This window comes from Sapajus apella, unplaced genomic scaffold (assembly GCF_009761245.1).
Source record: "Sapajus apella isolate SASKATOON/1434 unplaced genomic scaffold, GSC_monkey_1.0 scaffold62, whole genome shotgun sequence".
Taxonomy (NCBI): domain Eukaryota; kingdom Metazoa; phylum Chordata; class Mammalia; order Primates; family Cebidae; genus Sapajus; species Sapajus apella.
Window position 1 is genome coordinate 11,694,393 of NW_022437002.1, and position 16,200 is coordinate 11,710,592.

At 44.0% G+C, this 16,200-nt stretch overlaps 1 non-coding gene across 1 annotated transcript; it reads right to left on the reverse strand.

The window, feature by feature from the left end:
• Positions 1-15,896: 15,896 nt before the first annotated feature.
• Positions 15,897-15,959, reverse strand: LOC116529696. The gene has a single exon (XR_004259618.1). It is a non-coding gene; the product is annotated as a U7 small nuclear RNA (small nuclear RNA).
• Positions 15,960-16,200: the final 241 nt, after the last annotated feature.

Genomic DNA, 16,200 nt, shown 5'->3' on the forward strand with positions numbered 1-16,200 from the left:
TGTCTTTCTTCTACCCAATTTACAAAAGACTCATATTTGGATCCATGTCTCCTACCTCCGTGATAATGAAGAAGTGTTTGTCTCCTACTCAAAAGCAATCCTTCTTCTGCCCTTGAGCTCAAGTTCTCCCTGCTCAAAGACTTTGTTCTCATCGTCTTTGCCCTGCATCGTTCATCTTTTTCTACCAAATTATTCCCATCACACATAAACATGCTCGGTATCTCACATGTTAAAAAACAAAGTAAAACCAAATCTTCACTCTATGCCCTATACCCACATCTAGCTGTCAACTCATTTCTCTGCCTCCTTCAAACAGCAAAACATTTAAAATGAGTAATTTTTTTCTTTTTTAGAGAAGCGGGGCGGGGGGGGGTGTCTCACTCTGTTGCTCAAGCTGGAGTGTAGTGGCACAATTCTAGCACAATGCAGCCTTGAACTTCTGACCTCCCAAGTAGCTGGGACTACAGGCAGGTGCCACCAATTAGCAGCTAACCTTTTAATTTTGTAGAGGTGAGGTCTCGCTATGTTGTCCAGGCTGTTCTCAAACTCCTGGCTTCAAATGGTCCTCCTGCTTCAGCCTCCCAGAGTGCTGGGATTACAGGTGTGAGCTTTACACCTGGCCCCTAGAACGATCTTTCTATTTGCTGACTCAGTCCCTCATTTCTCACTCACTTTCACCCCACTCCATTTTGGCTCCTGTCCTCAACACTCTATTGAAACTACTGTCCATGTTATAAACGTCCTCTACGAACCCAAAAGAAATTTTAGATTTTTGTTCCCCTTAATCCCCTGAACATTATTCAATGCAGTTGAGCCACTCCCTCTGGACTCCTTGAAACATTTTCTTCCTTTGGCTTCTATAACACATCTTTCCTATAACTCACATGGTCCCTTTTGCAGGCTCTTCTGTTGGATATCTAACAGGTGTCCCGAATCAAATAAGTCCCAATTAGAACTATTTATTTATTTATTTATTTATTTAGAAACGGAGTCTTGCTCTGTTACCTAGGCTGGAGAGCAGTGGCACGATTTTGGCTCACTGCAACCTCTGCCTCCCAGGTTCAAGTGATTCTCCTGCCTCAGCCTTCTGAGTAGCTAGGATTACAGGCGCCTACCACCACACCCAGGTAATTTTGTATTTTTAGTAGAGACGGGGTTTCACCATGTTGGTTAACCTGGTCTCGAACCCCTGACCTCAGCTTATCCGCCTGCCTTGGCCTCCCAAAGTGCTGGGATTACAGGCATGAGCCACCACGCTTGGCCCCAGTTAGAACCCTTTTTCTTTTTTGAGACAGAGTCTTGCTCTGTTGCTCAGGCTGGAGTGCAGTAGTGCTTGGATTACAGGCGTGAGCCCCCGCACCTGGCCTAGAACTCTTAATTAACCCCTCCAAATCTGTGTCTACTACAAGAATTCACATATCAATATATGGGACCCCCTTCACCTAGTGGCTCAGACCAGTCACCAGGAAATCATTCTTTTGGCCTCCCTCTCACACCCCCAAACTCTAATCAATTAGCAAATCCTCCAAGTCTAGCTTCAATGATACATATTAGAATCAATCAATTTCTGTCCATTTCTGTTTTCACTTCTCTGGTTCCAATCACCACCATTTCTTGCCTGGATAACTATGATAACCTTGGAATTGGTTTGCCTTTCTTCACTCTTATTCCCGTATAGTCTATTTTCCACGAAGAAACCAGAGTGATCTTTCAAAAGGAAACACTATTCTTTCCATTCCCCAAACATACTAAGCTCTTTCCTACCTCAAGTCCTTTGCACACGTGGATGTCTTTTCCTAGAACACCTTTCTCCCTGCTCTTTGTGTGGATGACTGTCCTTTAGGTCCAAACCTAAATATCCCAACCTCAGAGAGTACTTTATTACCATGTAAAAATTAGGTCCTCCTTTCCTGTTATTCTCTATCACAGCACCCTGGTTATTTTTTTAATTGAGATTATCATTATATTTTTGTTTACTTGTTTATATTGTTAAATCGACAAACTTTATGAGCCTACAATCTCCATAAGGGCAAGTAGAATGGATTGAATTGTGTCCCCTAAAGTTCATAGGTTGAAACCCTAACCTCCAATGTGACTGTATTTAGAGACAGGCTCTTTAGGAATTAATTAAGGTTAAAGAAGATCATAAGGGCAGGACCCTAATCCCATAGGATTGTGGCTTTTTAAGAAGAGACTCTCTCTATTTGCACAGAAGAAAGGCCAGTGAGGACACAGTGAGAAGGCAGCCAACATCTGCAAGCCAGGAAGAGAGCCCTCACCAGGAACCAAATCAGCCTGCGCCTTGATGCTGTACTTCCTAGCTTCCAGAAGAAAAAAGTTCTAAGGGAACTTTAAAAGAAAACAGCTGGGTGTAGTGGCTCACGCCTGTAATCCGAGTACTTTGGGAGGCCGAGACAGGTGGATCGCCTGAGGTCAGGAGTTCGAGACCAGCCTGGCCAACATGGTGAAACCCAGTCTCTACTAAAAATACAGGAACAAATTAGCTGGGCATGATGGTGCATGTCTGTACTCTCAGCTACTCGGGAGGCTGAGGCTCGAGAATCACTTGAATACAGGAGGTGGAGGTTGCAGTGAGCCAAGATTATGCCACTGCACTACAGCCTGGGTGACAGAGCCAAGACTCCGTCTCAAAATAAATAAATAAATAAATAAATAAATAAATTTTAAAATATACCAGGTATAGTGGTTTATGCCTATAATCCCAGCAATTCGGGAGGCCAAGGTGAGTGGATCGCTTGAGGCCAGGAGTTCGAGACCAGCCTGGCCAACATGGTGAAGCCTGTCTCTACTAAAAATATAAAAATTAGCTGGCTGTGGTGATGCTCACTTGTAATCCCAGTTATTTGGAAGGCCAAGGCAGGAGAATTGCTTGAACCAGGGAGGTGGAGGTTGCAGTGAGCCAAGAACACAACACTGCACTCCAGTCTGGGTGACATAGCAAGACTGTCTCAATAAATGAATAAATAAAAATAAAAAAGAAAATTAAATTCTGTTCTTTAAGCCACCCAGTCTGTGGTATTTTGTCATGGCCACCCCAGCTGTCTACAGCAGGTTTATATAGAGTCTGCTGCTTTCTGCCTTTTAAAATCCCTGGGCTGGGCGCCGTGGCTCACGCCTGTAATCCCAGCACTTTGGGAGGCTGAGGTGGGTGGATCACAAGGTCAAGAGATCGAGACCATCCTGGTCAACATGGTGAAACCCAGTCTCTACTAAAAATACAAAAAATTAGCTGGGCATGGTGGCGCGTGCCTGTAGTCCCAGCTACTCAGGAGGCTGAGGCAGGAGAATTGCCTGAACCCGGGAGGCGGAGGTTGCGGTGAGCCGAGATCGCGCCATTGCACTCCAGCCTGGGTAACGAGCAAAACTCCGTCTCAAAAAAAAAAAAAAAAAAAATCCCTTGCACTTAGCACAGTGATAGGCACGTAGTAGGCATACACAAATTATTTGCTAACTAAATGCATGGACTCCACACAAGCTTCTCTATACCTGCATTACTGCTTCAGCTGTCTCTACGACCCCCACTCCAACCTTCAGATTTCCCACCCAACTTGCTTTGAGGGAAAAACAAGCTACATGTTTGACCATGTCTCAGATATTTGAAGAGCAGCTTCTTTTTCTCCTTTCCCCGCGGCAGGCGCTGCTGATGGATCACTGCCCCTCACCCTTGGTAAGAAGGCCCTGCCCAGGGTCAACCTAACTCATCAGGGGAGGCGCAGGAGCCGAGATCCACCTGCCTTCCCTTGACCAACTGGAGCCAGCTCTGGTGAAACCCAGGCCTGTCCGCTGGGCCTCACTCAGGACCCGGTTAATGGGTGGCCGGGTTTGAGGATTTCCAGGCTTGTACCTGTTGTCTGTGGGTCACTGTGACCTGAGGGGCCTGGCCCCGCGCACTGAACAGGAGGGAGGAGTGGGCGTCACCCCCGCTGCCTCGGGCACCCGGCACGGTGCTCCTGGTGGGGGACCCGCGTGGGGAGGCGCAGGGCGGCTGGGAGAGGCTCCGGAGACAAGGCCCGCGCTGCCCGGGCGGAGGGAGGATACAGGCCCTGGTCCCGCGCGGGCTCTGCTGGCCTCCCTGTGTGGTCGGGTTCGAGGCCCGGCTCAGAGCCGCCAAATTCACATCCCCAGCCCAGCCCGAGGTGCAGGCTTGGACACCCAACAGCCGAGGCCCAGAGGCGTCCAGAACAAACGCGTCCAAAGCCCAGCTCCTGCTCGCCGCCCCGCTCCCGGACAGGCTTCTCCCCAAATCTTCATGGTCTCAGGAGATGGCAACTCTGTCCTTCCAGCTGCTCAGCCCGAAAGCCCTGGACTTGACCCTGACACCTCTTCTCTCACAGCCAGTACATGCTCCATCTTCAGAAAACATCAGAATCTGTCCGCGTCTCACCGCGGGCGCCACTGCCCGGGTCCAAGCCCGCACCAGGTCCCCTCGCCCCCGCGCCTCCTCCCGGGGCTCCCTCCCACCGCCCCGGCCCCTGCAGCTCCCGCTCCTCCTGGCCGCCAGAGGGCGCTTTGGACCCCGCAGGCAGCCGAGTCTCCCTTCTGCTGGGAGCCCTCCAGGGACCCCCAGCGCGCCCTAAGGCAGCGCCCTCCCAGCGGCTCCCCAACCCACCTCACCCCTGGCCCCGTTTCATCGTCTTCGCCCCATCCTGCCCACTCTTCCGCGACCCTGGCCTGTCGCGGAAGAAAGAGCCGATGGGATGCTTATTATAAATATGGAGAGAGAGAGAGATTGATTTAAGGAAATGGCTCATGCGTTGTGGGGACAGGCAAGTCTGAAATCCACAGGCCAGGCTGGCAGCATGGAAATTCAGGAAGAGTTCATGTTGCATTCTCGGGTGCGAAGCCTGGAAACTCAAGCAGAATTTCGATGTTGCAGTCTGGAGGCAGAAATCCTCCTTCCTCGGGAACCTCAGTCTTTATTTATTTATTTATTTATTTATTTATTTTTGAGACAGGTTCTGGCTCTGCCGCCCAGGCTGGAGTACAGTAGTGTGATCACAGCTCACTGCAGCCTCGACTTCCTGTGTTCAAGCAATCCTCTCATCTCAGCCTCTTCAGTAGTTGAGACTGCAGGCAAGAGCCACCACGCCTGGCTAATTTTTGTATTTTTAGTAGAAACAGGGTTTCCCCATGTAGCCCAGGCTGGTCTCGACGTCCTGAGCTCAAGTGATCCACCTGCCTCAGTCCCCCAAAGTGCTGGGATTACAGGCTTGAGCCACTGCTCCTGGCCCCTCAGTTTTTTTTTTTTCTTTCTTTTTTTTTAAGAGACAGGGTTTCATCATATTGGCCAGGATGGTCTCGATATCTTGACCTCGAGATCCACCCCCCTCGGCCTCCCAAAGTGCTGGAATTACAGGCGTGAGCCACCGCGCCCGGCCAGTATTTATTTTTAATTGGCTAGTTTGAATAATTTAAACAGGCTTGAAGGGAGTTGTCCTTAGGTGTCTGGTAAGGGGCCCAGGAGTGATTATCCCTCTGCCTGGGGTGATTAGGGCAGAGGGATAGTGACCTGATCTCAGCTTGGGAGAGACCAATTGAGTAGATGGTTGTGGTTATGGGCTTTGAATGGGTTACTTTGCATAAGAAAGGCATGCTCTAGGATGTTGTTTGCCATCTCTAGGAGTTAGCTAGGAAGGGAGAGACAGTCCATGCAGGGTAAGGTCCCAAGTTCAACTCCCCTTTATGCAGCAACCACTGTATAGAGGGGAGTCTGCTTTACTAAAAGTTTACGAGTTTAAATGCTGATCACAGGCTAGATGCAGCAGCTCACACCTGTAATCCCAGCTCAAGGTGGGAGGATCGATTGAGCCCAAGACTTTGAGGTTATAGTGAGCCATGATTGTGCCACTGTACTCCAGCTGGGCAACAGAGCAAGACCTTCTCTCAAAAAAAAAAAAAAAAAAAAAAAAAAAAAAAAAAAAAAAAAAGTTGATCACATGCAAAAAATTACCTACATAGCAACAGCTAGACTGTCAGACTGTTGTTTGTCCAAACAACTGGGCACCACAGCCTGGCCAAGTTAACATAAAATTAACATCACATGGCCCCTTTGCCGTTCCTTGAAGGCAGGTGTGATCCGTCTCAGAGTGATTCCCAGATATCTGCATAGCTGGCTTCCTCTCCTCCTTTGGAATTTGCTGGATGTTGCCTTAGTGCAGTTGCTTGTTTCTGATCGGCCCCTTTTACAAGGCAAACCCTCCTCCAGTCCCAGCACTCCCAGACCCCATCCGCTGGGCTTCTTTTTGTGGTGTCTCAGCTGAGTCATGCCTCAAAGGTGCAATTTTCTACTCTGGTACGTTCTAGTCATGAACAATTGTGCCCTGGACTATAGGGCCCTTAACAGTCTGGACCTTATCTAACTTGCACACTGTGCTGGTGACTAAGCTGCCATCTCTCTGCTCCAAACCCTCCTTTCTATGACCTCCTTTGTGAAGCTGGGGCTGGGACTCTGAAAACCACATTTTTGCTTTGCTGGCTGTTAGGCTTTGTCAATAGGGGATGCTCCAAGGGTGTTTTTAGGGCACCTGGATTTGCGTTTGTTTTAATCAGGTATTGTAAGACAAGCAGACTTGGAAGGGAATGTCATGAAGGAAGAGGTTTACTCACAGTTCCCTAGAAATGAGAGGCAAGGCATACCATGGATGTGGGATGGGGGCACAGAGAAGCCCCGGGCTCAGTCAGGAGGCAGAAGGAACAAGGGGAAAATGTAGGCAAGAGTTTTTATTGTGGTTTTCATTGGAAGGAACAGCCAAGGCAGGGTAAGTAGGCCTAGAATTGGCTAGTTCGAATAACTTCAACAGGCTTCAAAGGAGGTATCCTTAGGTGTCTGGTAGTGAGCCCTGAGGTCATTAGGGCAGGCAGATATTGACCTCAGCTTAGGAGAGGCCAATAGAATAAAAGGTGGTGGTTATGGGCTTTGAATGGGTTACTGTGCATAAGAAAGGTGTGCTCTAGGGTAAGTTGTTAACTGTCTTTAGGGATTAGCTAGTGTGGGAGAGACAGTCCCTGCAGGGTCAGTAAGGCCCCAAGTTGTCAAAACATCAAATAAAAGCAATAAAAAGACATGATTAATACACAGGGAGAGAGTGCATGCAATGATAGAGATAGAAGAAGAAACTCATTTCTTCTGTTGGTTCCCTGTGAATTTCCTGTGGGCTGTCTGATGGCCTGCATGTTCAGCAAGCATCACTCCAGCAACGCTTCTGTTCTACTCCCTGGCAGCAGCAGTGCCTTCCTGGAGCAGCAGCTGAGACCAGTTGCTCTGCAATTCTCTCCAGAACTGACTCTGCAATTTCCCACCGCTTACAGAGTCAGCCCCAATGTGGTCTTCTCAGAGACACCAGCACCAGCCAGACAGTGCCCTGTCCCCAAGAGGCCTGGGTCTCAGTCCCATGGAGCCCTCTCCCAGGTTCAAAGGCACCAGCATCATCCAAGCAGCAATGACCCCTCCTCAGAGATGAGTTTCAGCTCTGGAGTGCCTTTCTTCTAAACTCACAAATTTTAATAATTTTAAGAATTCAAACCTCTTCTAGTTCCCTCAGTCTTAGGAGTGGCAACTACTCCTCTATCATATGTTGTTGTGTTGTTATTTGTTGTTGTTGTATGTTGTTACTCATTGCTTTGTTGACCAGGCTGAGTAGCTGGGACTACAAACATGTACCATCACACCCAGCTTTTTTTTTTTTTTTTTTTTTTTTTTTTTTTTTTTGGTAGAGATAGACTCTATGTTGTGCAGGCTGGTCTCAAACTCAGTGGCGTTTTTTTTGCTGTTGCTGTTTTTGCTCTTTTAGTGCCCTCATTCACAACTTTATGCCTAGTTAGCAATTATTTTTATTTAATTCTTTTTGTTCACATTATTGGTGGTATTTTTTCTCCTCATTGGACCACAACTGCTTGAGAAATTGGTTTCAGGAGTGGTCCCAAGAAGTAATTCCTCAAAAATGTTTTCTTTTTTGGGTGGTGGTGGTGATATTGCTTTAATGTATTCTTGGGCTTGAACTCAGTGCTGAGCTCCACTGGCAATGGGAAATGGCATGCTAACAATCCATAGCATGCAGTGATATTATGATGAATCACATACTTGCCTGTGGTTGATTGTGATGAAGTGCCTATTACAAGTGCCTTGGGGGACAAGGTGGCTATTTCAGTTGGTCATTATGCCAGTGATGATGACTGCAAGAACTATGGTGTGGGATGGATTCTTTTGAATGCACTGGAGTGCTTATAGAAAGCAATGACAAGCTCAGCTGAATATTCACTTGGGACTGTGACTCAATTTGAGAAGTAATTAACATGTCTTAGAAATGGATGATATAAATGTCTCCGAAAAATGGATACAGTGATTATTGCAACTTGGCATCTCTTCATTTTGGGGAGAGGATTTGTTTATATGAAAGGGTAATTGTATCTTGTTAGGCAGAAAGGCGGTTGCTTTTATTCTTGAAAAGCTGACATATACGGAGAAAGATGTAAAAATATGTGCACATGAATCTTGAATAGTTGAACCAATGGACTGTGCCGGTTATTAAGCTTTTGTCTATTGCTTTAACCCATCCTTCTATACTCTGTACCATAATGTTGGGGCAGAGACTCTGTAAACTGTATTTCTGCAGTGCCAGAAGCAGGCTCCCTCTCATGCTCTGTTGGTGGGTGGTACAAGAGGGAGACTGCAAGGCTGAAGGAGGAAGACACTGGTTTCTTTCCTTGGTCTTCCTGAACTTGTGAGCATCACCTAGCAATACTTCCTTACCTGGGCCACAGTGAGGTAGGAGGCGGGACTGGACTCCAGAGGTGGGGCTCAGACACTGGACCAGATTGAGGACTAGCTAAAACAGGGTAGGAGTGGAAGCAGTCTTCTAATCACACATGCCCACCGTGTACCATGTCAGTTTATCATTGTCATGGCAACACCAGGGAGTTGCATGGCAACTGCCCCTTTCCATGGCAATGATAATGACCCAAAAAGGCTGTGCCTTCCCCGGAAATTTCTGCACAAACTGCCCCTTGATCTGCATGCAATTAAAAGTGCGTATAAATATGACTGCAAAACTGCCCTGAGCTGCTACTCTCCGCCTCCAGGGTAGCCTTGCTCTGCAGGAGCAGTCACAGAGCTGGAACATGTAACACCACCGCAGCTGTAACACTGCTTCCTCAGTAAAGCTGTTTTCTTCTGCCTCTGGCTTACCCTTGGATTCTCTCTTGGGCAAAGCCAAGAACCCTTGGGGGCTAAGCTCCACTTTGGGGCTCGCTTGCCTTGCATCAGAGGCAGTTCCTTCCTGTGGAGGTTGCTGAATCCAGTTTGCAATTTTCCCAACATTTGCAGAGCAGCCTTATTATGCTTCATTCAGACTCCAGCAACAGCTGAGTGGTACCTCTTCCTCAGAGATCTGAGGTGCAGCTCTGTAGGGCCCCTTGGCTAAGCTGGCATTTTAATCATTTAAATACCTTCCCTTTGTTCTCCCAGCTCTAGGAGTGGTCATTGCTTCCTCTAACTTCTGCCTTCAAGAAATCATAAGTCCTTTTCAGTTCAGCAGTTACTAACTTTACACATAGACAACTATATATATATTGAGACAGAGTCTTGCTCTTGTGTTCCAGGCTGGAGTACAATGGCGCAATCTCAGCTCACTGCAACCTCTGCCTCCCAGGATCAAGCAGTTCTGCCTCAGCCTCCCAAGTAGCTGGGAATACAGGTACACACCATCACGCCTAGCTAATTTTTGTAATTTTAGTAGAGACAGGGTTTCACCATGTTGGCCAGGCTGGTCTTAAACTCCTGACCTCAAATGATCTGCCTGCCTTGGCCTCCCAAAGTGCTGGATTACAGGTGTGAGCCACTACACCTGGCTGACAATGATTCTTTATATTAAATTTTCTCTGCTCAAATAACTGCTGTGGTTTCTGTCCTGATTAGACCCTTCCTGATACAAAGACCTTAGTATCCTTTGGATGGAGAATCGTGTCTGATATAGGAGATGCTAAAAATGATGTTTGTTGAATTAATGACAGTAACATTTATTGAGCTCTTGCCACCTCAGGCTTTGTTCTACATGTGTCATCTCATTTCATCATCAAAGTAATCTTATGAGATAGGAACTATTTTCCCTAATAAAAGACCAGATAAACACTGATATGTAGTGAGTATTAAACTGAGTGTACTGCTAAGTAAGGCAGAGGAAACCTGATCCAATACAAAGTTAGGCCATGCAGGATTGGGTCTTCAGGTTAAATATTAACGAATAACTCAGGACGATTAGCTAATGCATTGAGAGCTTCCTTTTCTTTTTTTTAAACAGAGTTTATTTTGTATTTTTGTAGGTGCATAGTAGGTGTATATATTTATGGGGCACATGGGATATTTTGATACAGGCGTGCAATGTGTAATAATTACGTCAGGGTAAATGGGGTATTCATCACCCCAAGCATTTATCATTTGTGTTACAAACAATCAAATTATACTCTCTTAGTTACTTTTAATGTAAAATTAAATTATTATTGATTATAGTTCTCCTGTAGTGCTATCAAATACTAGCTCTTATTCATTCTATTTTTGTACCTAGGAAGCTTCCCCATTTCTTCTCCCCACCCTTCCCACTACCTTGTGCATCCTCTGCTAACCATTCTTCTACTCTATCACCATGAGTTCAATTATTTTAAATTTTAGCTTCCACAAATGAGTGAGAACATGTGAAATTTGTCTTTCTGTGCCTGGCTCATGTCACTTAACATAATAACCTCCAGTTCCATCCATTCCATTGTTGTAAATGACAGAATCTCATTCTTTTTTATAGCTAAATAGTACTCAATTGTGTATATGTACCACATTTTCTTTATCCATTTGTCTGTTGATGGACACATAAGTTGTTTCCAAATCTTGACTATTGTGAATAGTGCTGCAGTAAACATGAGAGTGCAGATATCTCTTTGAAATACTGATTTCCTTTCTTTTGGGTATATTCCCAGTAGCAGGATTGCTGTTTCATAGAGTAGCTCTATTTAGATTTTTGATGAACCTCCAAACTGTTCTCCATAGTGGTTGTACTAATTTACCTTCCTACCAGCAGCGTATGAGGGTTCTCCATGTCTCCGCATCCTCACCGGCATTTGTTATAGCCTGACTTTTGGATAAAAGCCATTTTAATTAACTGGAGAGAGATGATATCTCATTGTAGTTTTGATTTGCATTTCTCTGATGATCAGTGATATTGACCACTCTTTCATATGAACATTAAGGGTTTACTCTTAGGTGAGTAATATACAAGGAAGAGCAGGTCTCATGAAGACTGACACCCAGTCCAAAGATAAGGGTGGGCTTGTAAGGGTAAAAGCCACACAGTTTCATAAGGAGAGGTGATTGGTTTAAATAAGGCCTTAGTTTGTCCTCTCAGGATTATCTGGCCTAATGGAGCTGAGCCCCACTTCCATTTGTGCTTTTCTTTGAGCTGGAGTCTTGCTTTGTTGCTGGAGTGCAGTGGTGCGATCTCGGTTCACTGCAACCTCCACCTCCCCAGTTCAACTGATTCTCCTGCCTCAGCCTTCAGAGTAGCTGGGATTACAGGCGTGTGCCACTATGCCCAGCTAAATTTTTGCATTTTTAGTAGAGACAGGGTTTCACCGTGTTAGCCAGGATGGTCTGGATCTCCTGACCTCGTGATCAACCTGCCTCGGCCTCCAAAGTGCTGGGATTACAGGTTTGAGCCACCATGCCCGCGCATGTGTGCTTTTTGGAAACTTTGTTGACCCGGTAAATCCATGAAGTTGAAACCAATTAAGCAGTTGAGGCACAAATCACAAACACAAAAAGTTCCTCATCAGGTTAAGGTTTTTGTTTTTGTTTGTTATGTTTTCTTTTTTCTGATCAATTTTCCCAGAAGCAGTTGCTTTGGTTCCTTCTTCTGGGACCCTAACGGATCGATTTTTGCATTTTATTACTCTTCCAGGCTCAGAGCCATGCAGGGTGTAAGTCCATCTACACATGCTCAAGGCTTAGCAAAATTTCCTCTATCATCTCACTTTTACAGATGGACCTGTGCCACAGAAAAATGAAGTAACCTTCCCATGGTCACACAGCTGGTAAGCCACAGAGTCAGACTTTGGTAGGTGTGGTAGGTAATTTATTTTTCATGTGAATCTCCTGCTGCTATTCTAACCTTTAGGTACCCATATGGGCCAATCTTCCCTAGTCAAGCAGGTTGACTTCAGAATTAGTGCGTTTAACCACTTAGCTGACTGCTTCTAGGGGTAAAGGGATAGAGAGGGGACAGGCGGGAAGAAGAGAGAAGTGGGGGTTCCTCTGTGTGTATTAAGAGCATGTACTTTAGTGGCAAATAAATGTAGGTTAAAACCCCAGATCTGCTTTTTGCTGCTTACAATGTATGTGGACTAAGAAAGTTATTTAGATTTTTTTTAAGGCGCAGTTTCTTCATCTGTAAAATAAAAAAAAAATAAAAATAAAATAAAAAAAATAAAAAAGTACATACCTAAAAGGGCATTCAGTTTAATTTATTCTAGATGATTTTTAAAACAGCATACCAATTTATGGTCCATGACTGCCCCCTAGAGGTAAAGTTAAAATACAGCCCCCTTAATTATGCTAAATATAATCCCTGAAAGAAGCTGCAGACTGCAGCTGTGATTATAGGTTCAAGTTGGCAGTAAGACTCATGAGATGGCAATAAATTGTAACCTAGAATATAAGGCAGGAGATATGGCAGATGCTGCATCTTCATCTCACCAGATGGCCCAGTGGCTACCCAAGTACACAGGTCCTGTTTTCATTCATCCATAGGACACTTATGACAGCTGCCACAGGAGAGCCAAGGTGTGCAGTGACCACTTTGACTCATAGAACCTAAAGCCTTAGCCAGTTGCAGGGGCACACACCTGTAATCCCAGCACTTTGAAAGTCGGAGGCAGGAGGATTGCTTGGACCTAGCGTGAGATCAGCCTGGGTCTCAGGCAAGACCCTGTCTCTGAAAAAAAAATTAAAAATAACCTGAAGCCTCTATTTCCCACCAGTATTTCCCACCATTCACAGTTGCATAAGTTCATGGCCTGTACGCTCACTGGCAACACCTCCAAACCCATGCACAGTTCCACACAATTGTGTAGTCAGCATACACAATATCCCCTGTTTATGTTAACTCTGCAGTTTCCAAGGTAACAGTATTGTGGAAGACCAAGGTCAGTGTCAGGCAGGCTTGCATGAGCCCTGGCCTGTTATTAATTTTCCCTTTACTCACAGAAGGATAATTTAACATTAGGAAATTTTCCCCTGTGATTCGCCAGTTAACTGATAAAGGAGAAAAATCATACGATCCTCTCAAAAATGTAAAAACATCATTCAACAAAACTAAATGTAGATTCATAATTTTCAAAACCCTTAGCAAATTAGGAATAAAAGGGAACTTTTTCAATCTGCTAAAGTGTATCTACCCCAAACATAAACTTTATGCTTAAAAGTCTGGAAGCATTTCCATTAAGTCAGGAACAAGACTGCTATCAGCACTACTATTCACGATTATACTGGAGCTCCTAGCCAATGTAGTAAGAGAAATAAGTAAGACGTATTAGCATAGAAAAAGAGAACACTATCCATATTTGCAGATGATATTACAGTCAATCACAAAATCCAAGAGAATCTAGAGAAAAACTATTTAAACTAATAAGAGAGTATTAGGCATAAAGGATACCATTCACAGGGTCAATAATAACTCTAAGGCATCTAGGAATGTATCTCATAAAGGATGTACTAGATCTTCATAGAGGACAATACAAAATGTTTTTAAATATATAAAAAGAACATAAATAAAATAATAAATGGCAAGATATGGATGGGAATACTTCCTATTACAAAGGTATCACTTCTCTCCCCAAATAAATCTACAATTTTCATTCATTCCAATACAAACTCTGCAGGATTTTTTATTGTAACTGGATTAATAGGTCCTAAAGTTCATATAAAAGAGTAAATGTCCATGAATATGCAAGATACTTCTGAAAAAAGAATAAAATATCAGATATAACGATTGTTAAACTACAGAAATTAAATAGAGTAGAATTAATTCAGATCAACCTAAAGGGGCAGAGAGCCCAGTAGAGTCCAAGCACATTAGTCTTTTAAGCACCTACAAAGCCTCACATGAACTGACCTCATCTCTCCAGCCACCTGTCTCAGCTCACTCCACTTCAGCCCCACTGGCCTTGCTGTTCCTAGAACTTGCCAGTCCAGGCCAGTGTAGGCTCTGGGCTCGGACTTTTCCATCTGTCTGGAATACTGTTCATACAGATAATTCCCTTACCTTATTCTGGTCCGCATTTCCATATAACCTCAATGAGACCCACACTGACTTCTCCGTTTAGAATCATCACTCATGTCCCTAACTCAGATCCTCCTTGCCCTCCTCTACTTTTTCCTCCACCCCTTCACAGAACTTATCACCTTCTAAAACCCCCCAAAATTTACTTATTGTGCTCATTGTTTTAAAAATCCATCTGCCCGTGCTAGAATGTAAGCCCCACAAGTGTTGAGATCTCTGTTTTGTTAGATCCCAAGTACTTTAACAGTTCCTGGCATATAGTAAGCACTCAATAAATACCAGTGGAATAAATCAGTGGAACAGGGCATTTCTAGGAGTAATAAATGCTATAAAATAAATAACACAGGGAGCTATGACAGAATAACTGGGGCAGTCTTCTATAAATGAATAATCAGGGAAGAACTCTCTGACTGGATGACTTGTAATCGTAGGCTGATCAATATTTAGCAACTAACTCCAAAAGCAAAAGCCCTGATTTAGAGCTTTTGCCTATTTCCATGGTGTAAATATTCCCACCATGGCCAATTGGAAGTTACTAGCATAACATCATTGAATAGGGAGTTGGAAAGAGATGCACATTCCTGGCTCTCATAAGCTGATGCAAGCCAGCTCCAATAACCACTGCACTTGGATGGAAAAGGAGAGCTCCATACAGGATTCCTGAGTGAATCGCTAGAATGTAAACTCCATGAGTTATAGGGATTTCCTGTATCCCCAGCATCTAGAACATTTCCTGGTATATTACACTTGCTTAGTAAATACTTCTTGAATGAGTGAATACAAACATAAGCGTAGGAATTTCTTCATTCACTTTTACTCAAGTGTGTGCCTAGCTTATTTGCCTCCTGGAATTAAAAAAATAACTTTTTTTACTGTCCTTTCTTTTCATATGACAAAATCATTTTCAGTAAAATCATAAAATAAAATGAATAATAATAATCATAGGCCAGGCGCGGTGGCTCACACCTGTAATCCCAGCACTTTGGGATGCCAAGGAGGGTGGATCACCTGAGATCAGGAGTTCAAGACTAGCCTGGACAACATAGTGAAACTCTGTCTCTACTAAAAATACAAAACTTAGCCGGGCATGGTGGCAGGCGCCTGTAATCCCAGCTACTCAGAAGGCTGAGGCAGGAGAATTGCTTGAATCCAGGAGGCGGAGGTTGCAGTGAGTCGAGATCACGCCATTGCACTCTAGCCTGGGCAACAAGAACAAAACCGTATCTCAAAAAAATAAAAATAAAAAAATAAGTCCCAGAAAATAAAAGCAAATAGTAAGGACTTTTGTCTAAATAAATAAGTGCCAATATAAACAAATATTACAATACAAAAAAAATGAAAGGAGTAGTTAATTAATAATTTTAATTACATTAATGTGTTTCTTGAAAAAAGGAAATAAACTTTATGCTCATTTTGTTCTGTCACAATAATTAATATTATGATTATAATTTTTAAGCCTTAACTTCTGCAAATTTGTCAATGACTGTGTCTAAGTTATCTTTTTTGCATTCTTATGTTCAACAGACAGTACAGACAGATTTTGCTTTTTCTCTTTATGGGGGAGTTTCTAGTAAAAACTGGAAAACCTGCTAGACAAATTCTTAAAAAACTATAACACAGATATATTTTTCTATCTTCACTCAGAGTTGATTGAAAAACCCATTTTATTTCAAATTTAAAAAGGTTCTTTCACATGAAGCAACATATATACAAATACTTAGGAAAAGTCTGAAGCGTAGGATAAATTTTGCAAAGATTCATAAAAATCTCATCTCACAAATTCCAGAGATTAAAATTCTGTCCATGTATTTATTCATTGGAACTTAATCAAGTAACTTTCAAATGTCTCCTCAGTCAGAAA